This window comes from Gavialis gangeticus, unplaced genomic scaffold (assembly GCF_001723915.1).
Source record: "Gavialis gangeticus isolate Ggan-Ray unplaced genomic scaffold, GavGan_comp1, whole genome shotgun sequence".
In the NCBI taxonomy this organism is placed as follows: domain Eukaryota; kingdom Metazoa; phylum Chordata; order Crocodylia; family Gavialidae; genus Gavialis; species Gavialis gangeticus.
In genome coordinates this window covers 22,271,791-22,278,425 of record NW_017729011.1, presented here as the reverse complement: position 1 = coordinate 22,278,425, position 6,635 = coordinate 22,271,791, and positions in this window count along the sequence as shown.

Below are 6,635 nucleotides of genomic sequence, written 5' to 3'. Positions count from 1 at the left end.
GAGCATGCAGTTATTATATAAGGTTAAAACAAACAATAACCAAAAATGTCTCAGCTTTGCTACCTTTAAGTGACAGGCTTTGTTTGATCTTCTAGGCAGACATGTCAGCAAGAAATATTTTTAGTGGAGCATAAACTCTGTGCAAGGCTCCATATATAGCATATGGCAGCGGTAGAAAATTAGTCAGACACAGAGAAACTGGGTTCCTACCTCATCTAAAATTTAGAAACACTGACATTTCAGCTGCTTTGATTCCTTAGACAGTCATTACATGCATGAATGACATGCCCCCAGAGTCTGCATTAGCCACCCTCTCCTTCCTCCGAATGTCCTATGTACCTTTGGACATGAAGCTGGGGTCATGGAACCGAACACCAAAGACTTTTATTTTTAGCAAGGGAAGCTAAATATACACGTCCCTGATGGTAACTCGATAGATTTATCAGCTCAAGAAACGTTAGCATTGGTGAACAGCAGAGCTACATGTGCTGTCGTGCCGAACGCCACCCAGGCAAGGGTGGCATTGGAGGAATGCACTAAATCACTGGATTCTGCAATGAACTGTGCTGGGATACTTGGTTCCTCCAGCATGGAGGTCCCTGCAGGCTCAGAGCCCAAGGTGATCATATGCTGCATGCACTTTAGTACCATGCCTTCCTCTTTCTCTCTCCAGCTGCTCTCAAATAGCTGGTTGACCTGTTAGACACTTCAAGCACATTTAAACTGGCAGACTTTTTACATTCCCTCCACTACTTCGACCTTTATGCCAGTGCTGTGCTCAAACCATCAGGAGAGTGGGACATAACCAATACCTTCAGAACCAATATGCTACAATCTCTCACATCTCTTCTGCTTTTCTAATGGGACCGGCAGAGCTCTGGACAGGCAGCAGATTTCATTCAGAGTTTTGCATTTTCCCTTTGTGGGTCTTTTCTTTTCTCTTTGTCCATATGGGGTTCCCTCCTCTCCAACACGATAGAAACCTATGCTGTTCTTAGCAGCTTATACAAGTACATGAGTTCCTAGGCTATCCATTAGAGAAGAGAACCCCGTGATGTACCACAAGCAAACCTGGCAACAAGCTTGTGTGTTGGGAAACAGATGTAACGAGGCAGTTGTGAAGATGAGCCAACCACATGGAAATACCTTGCCAGCTTCCTTTTTAAAGAGAAATATTCAAGGACCTGAACCTATTTTGCTTTTTTTCTAGAGAGCTCTGATAGGAAAAGCACAGATGCACACAGTTTCAAAGTCCAGCTGCTTGGCTGTGATTTGATAGATGGCATTTTCTGCCTAACACAAGGCTTAAAAATGTTGCTCCTGCCTTTTTTTGCAAGGAGCACGAAAGTGATCAAAAACAGGAACAGAAGTCACTGTTGCCAAAGAATCCAGAAATTATGTCCTAATCCCCCTCGCACACGACCATTAACAGAGCCAATGCAGGAAACCTAAGAAGTTCCATGCTGGCATCATTCAGGATAGCCAGCCAATGACAATAAATAGCCTAAAAGCAATGTTATTTTGGTAGCAGCAGCAGGGATCAATGTGGAGAAGTAAAGTGAATAAATAATTCAGTATGAAATTTTGGGTGTGTGGGTGGTGAGGAGAAGGTAAGACTCAAAAGTGCAGACACTCTCAGCAGAAAGAGAACCATGCCAGCAGCCGCACTCTAGCATTTGCAGCGCAGATTTGAAAGCTAAACATTTAATGCAATTTAAAGAGCGCTTGCCAAGAACAAGTGGATTTTGAAGATCTCTGCAAAGGTTGGTTGAAGCAGACCTTGCACAATGGCAAGCAATCTATGGTTTGACCTGTTAAACAAACTCACAGCTTCACGTGCTACTCTCTTCCAGGTGAAGCAAGACGGCCTTTTGTGCAACTGCCAGTGTCATCTTCATGCTAGTTTGTTGGGCCCAGCCAAACAGGGTAGAGAAGTGTTTTACTGATCACAGAAATACTGCAAAAAGGCAATGGACTAACCAACCCAGACAATCCCGTACTTAAATAATGCACATGGCCAACAATGGCTAAACTCAACCGCCCTGAGTTAAGCAAGTGCCCGCGTGCCAAGATGAGACATACTTAAAAAAAAAAAAAAAAGATGAGATGCTTAGCATTGAGCACTCACAGCCCTAGGTGACTCCTATGGGAATCATGAACACATGGGACCTCTAAAAGTCAGGCCATTTAGTTTGGCACCTACATTTAGGCTCTCAAGTTTGAAGCTGTTGGCCGCCCCATCCAGTTTTATTTCAGTAAAGAGCTGCCTGGTCTTTCGCATCTCGAGTTACTTGTGTCCTTTCCCTCACTTCCATAAAATGACACAGGATTCTTAATGCTACTGGATACGTGAGGGTTCAGCCGCTGGCACCGATTCTCAGGCCACACTGTACTTGGCTGTTCTTTCGCCATCACTCCCGTGTCCTCACTCTGACCAGCCTAAAGCCACCTGTGAGAGCATACATCTGAGCTATGGTCTACTTCCACTTCCCACATCTTGAAGTTTTATTTTGAGTTCATAAGCAGTTTTGGGTGAGAAAAAGGAAGGAGTTGATACTATGAATTCTGACCTGTGGCCTGTTTCCCTCTGTCCTGCCATTTCGCATAGAATAACCATTGAAGCATCCTTGTACTGTTCCCCTAGAGCGGTTTTCTCCGTGCTGATTTTTTTCTGATCTTTCTGGGGGTTTCTTACAGTGGGATAACTGCATTTAGAAATAGGACCAAATGTAGTACAAGTTATTAGCTGGCTACATCCCTCCTTGACATGGCCGTGGTCTGCCTAAGATCGATTGCCACATTTTAGGACTTCACAGTCTGCCAACTAATTCCATTTCATGCTGGAAACCAGTCCTGATGGGATGCATCAAGAGCCGGTCCAACAATTTTGCACCGACTTCCATCCCCATTTTTTGGGTCACTCACTACCTTCTGTTCAGGATAAAAATGCGAAGCAGGGAAGGGTCTGTACTGCAGAAGAGGAGTGGAAGGCAGGGTTAGAAACATCTTGCTGGCAGAAACCTCAGAATATGCTAACTTTGAGCAAAGGCTCAATCTGAGCCTGGATACTGGCTCAATTTTGCACATATCGATGAGGTATAAGATTATTGATGAGGTGAGGTTTATTCAAAAAGTATAGTACACCAGTCACTTTTTCAATCCTACTGCAGAATAGAAACAGGCTTCCACTACAAGGTCTCTATCAAGCAAGTGCAACAGGACTTTGGGGCTAAAAGGTGGTCAGATTGTCAGTTCTGTACTATTGAAAAATAAGATTGAGAATAATCCAATTTAAGCATGTGGTATGAAGCAAACACACATTTGACGCACCAAATTAACCCAGGTTAGAATGTATGTGGCATGGTTAATTAACAAGGATCAAATCCTGTGGTGTGTACAAATGCCCTTGCATAGCACTTCCAGCTCTGCAGAGCTTTACAAACACCAGCCCATTGTGACACTTAGTTTTAGTTACTGAGATGCCAGCTGCTTTAATTTTTAAGGTATAGATTCTGAACAAACCTGCTATGCCAGTTTAGATTCAGTTTCAAGAATCATTACCATTACCTAATTATACACAGCAAACTGTTTTGAAGACGGTTTCAACAGCTACTGGAGAGCCAGGGTTTCCTCTATCCAGACCTACTACTCTAAAACGAAAATGCTTCCAAATGCTAATGTGTTGCATACTAGAGCCTCCTAGTATTGGCCCATGCTGCCCTGCGTGGGATAAACCAGTGATTCTCAACTAGGGGGCTACAGCACCTGGAGCACCTTGAGATCTTTCCAAAGGTACCACACAATGTTAGTACTGTTAGGTGTATAAATATGATTCCCAAGATAAACCCAGAGATTTCAAATAGGAATCCGTATTATTAAAAAACCATCTGACCTGCTGTGGCTTGAGTTCTTTGCGACAGAAGAATTGCCATTTTGTAGTAAAAAAAAAAAAAAAAAGGAGTGAAAGCGAAGAGCTAGCATTTTCCAAGGTGGGCCTTGAGCATAACGAGGGGTGCCTTGAGTCTGATGTGGCAGAGAACCATTGACAAAAACAAATGGGGAAACGTGCCAAAGGACTTTTGGGTGGAATACAACCAGTTGCCTGCCTGGCAAAGGACATGACAAAAGTAACACTGGATTTCTTACCACGTGCTGCAGAAGGCTGGATGAACAGTTGCTGGTTTATGATTCCCTTCATTTCTTTGCTTTGTATGTTTGGTAAAAATGCTAATAAATCCTCCCACTCTCCAGAGCAATCACCTGATGCACCTCTTTCTTACTCAACTGCCTCCAAGGCAACCACGCACAGGCAGAATATGGAGAAAGCCTCTCAGCAGGTTCCCATACAGCAAGCAGCAGCATTGGCAATTCAGAAGCAGGATGACCATTTGGGGTTGGGCAGACACTGATGCATCGCAGCTTGCCTCAGGACCCCACAGGATGCTAGCTCTCTCTTCACTCCCTTGCAGGACTGCAGTTTGTGAGACTTTTTCTGTTCGACAAGTCGAGAACACAGGATGATCCCCGGCATGCCATACACCCAGCAGCAGAGCTCACTTTTGAGGGGCTCTGTGGACAGGCTTAAATCAAGAGCAGAGGTGTGAGAATTGGATGGCTGTAACAAATACATAACTGTAATGCAACAGGGACCAAAAGCAACTGCATGATTTGCACTGCCCATTCGCACAGAGGGCCTACACTCCATTCCAACCTGCAGCTTGAATTTTACCACAGAAATAGATGAATTGTTTGGAAGAGGGGGACTATTGACTGTATGCAGAGTCAGCCTTTTCTGCTCGCATTTTGTTCCGGATTTGATGTGGGGGTGGCAGGGTGGAGATGGGGCAAGGGGAATGGACAACTTATTTACAGAGAAATAATTCTACACCCAGAGGCACACAGATGGGTCAGGAACACGGGTTTGGAACCTCCCTGTTCCTTGTCAAAATATTTAGAAACAGCTTGTAATAAAATCAAAAAACCCTTTATTTTAAGATATGTTATAAATTTACAACACACATTAACAATTCAGGTTCAGTGTCTTCAGTGTGCATGTGTGTGCAGGTTCAAAGACTCAGCGTTCATTCTAGTCCCGCGCATGGGTCTAACCTAATAATTGCCTATATTAATACAGTGGTTAGCAAAGCCAGACTTGTCAGTTAAACCAACATTCTTGATACCTTCTGAGAAGATATTTCAGCCAATTAAAAAAAAAAAGACCAAAAACAAACAAAATGCCTGCAAACCAGTAACAAGGCTGGGCTGATCTTTTGGTAGGGCCATGGTATTCAACTAAAACTGGATGAAAAAGGTTTAGTATTAGCATTAGCCACTACTCAGTCTTTTGGCAGATATGCAAGAGGTCATTGACCCATGTTAGCATCCTTTAGAATGAACCCTGAATTCTCCAGGTTTGTCAAAATCCACCCAAGTTAAGCTTCAGAAAAAGTAACGTAACATCTTAAAAACAACTGTGCATGCCACACATCAGTGTCAGTTCCATATAAAAATGACCATATACTGGACCTAATTTATTTTATACACAGATGAAATGAAGAACATTGTTAAGTCGGTACCTTGCAGTATAACTTCACTAGTGCTACCTTGTGGTCAGTGCTGTATAGCAAATCACATTCTTGTACAGTTTGTTAAACCCATCATAAAAAACAGCTCTTGCAAATTAAAAAAAAATTCTACAGGTGTTTGTTACCTGCTGCAACAGGTAACAACACGCGTTTCATTTGGTAGGGTTTAGTTTAAAGTGTTAGCACAATTTCCCCGCTCCACAACATGATATAAAAACTATAACCAAATTCGGTAAGAATGTAATGTATTCACATTTATTAAAGTCCATATGTTTCAGACAGGCCCTGCATTTAAGTTCTTCAAGCCTAAGACAAGAGGTACATCACATGTTGGTTATGACTCAGTGTTGCAAGTGAACATGGCAATTTTTTTTACATGTAAACGTTAACACACACTGCTTGCTTTGCTTCTGTAGTAACAAAGGAATCACTGTACCAGCGTAGACCAGTGGCCAAGCCAGTTAGCTCTCCCATTTCTGGCAATGACCAGCGCCAAATGCTTTAGAGGAATAATTAGCCTGAAGGTGAAGATGCACTTAATGATTGGCTTATGCCCTGAAGTATGCATTTTTATCCCTCTATAAAAGATCTTAGTGTCACTGTGTTATTAAACCCAGCGGTGGATGTAATAGCCACCTGTTAGTTTACCAGCTCTTTATAAAGTCCTAGAAATACACAATTCATGCCAAGTGGTAAAAATGTCACTTAATAAAGCAGAAACGCCAGGCGTTTAATCAGGACAACACACATGCCATCCCGTGCCTACTACTTTTGGAAAACCATCTTCTGAAACTCAGGTTAAAGGGAACAAATTTCACTGCCTGCTTCCTAGGTGAGGTCTGCCAATGCAGCACTACAATGCATTCATCATTTAATGCCACGCTAAATTGAACCGTTTGAAATGCACAAAGCCAGAGCTTCTCAAAACAGGGCCAGGAAGGTTGTGACTGCTCCAACTGGAAAGGATTAGGCTCCTCAAGCATTTCTCAGATACCAAGAGCCATTCTCAGAACTCCATGAGAACTAGGGTTGGGGGGCATGGCAACCACT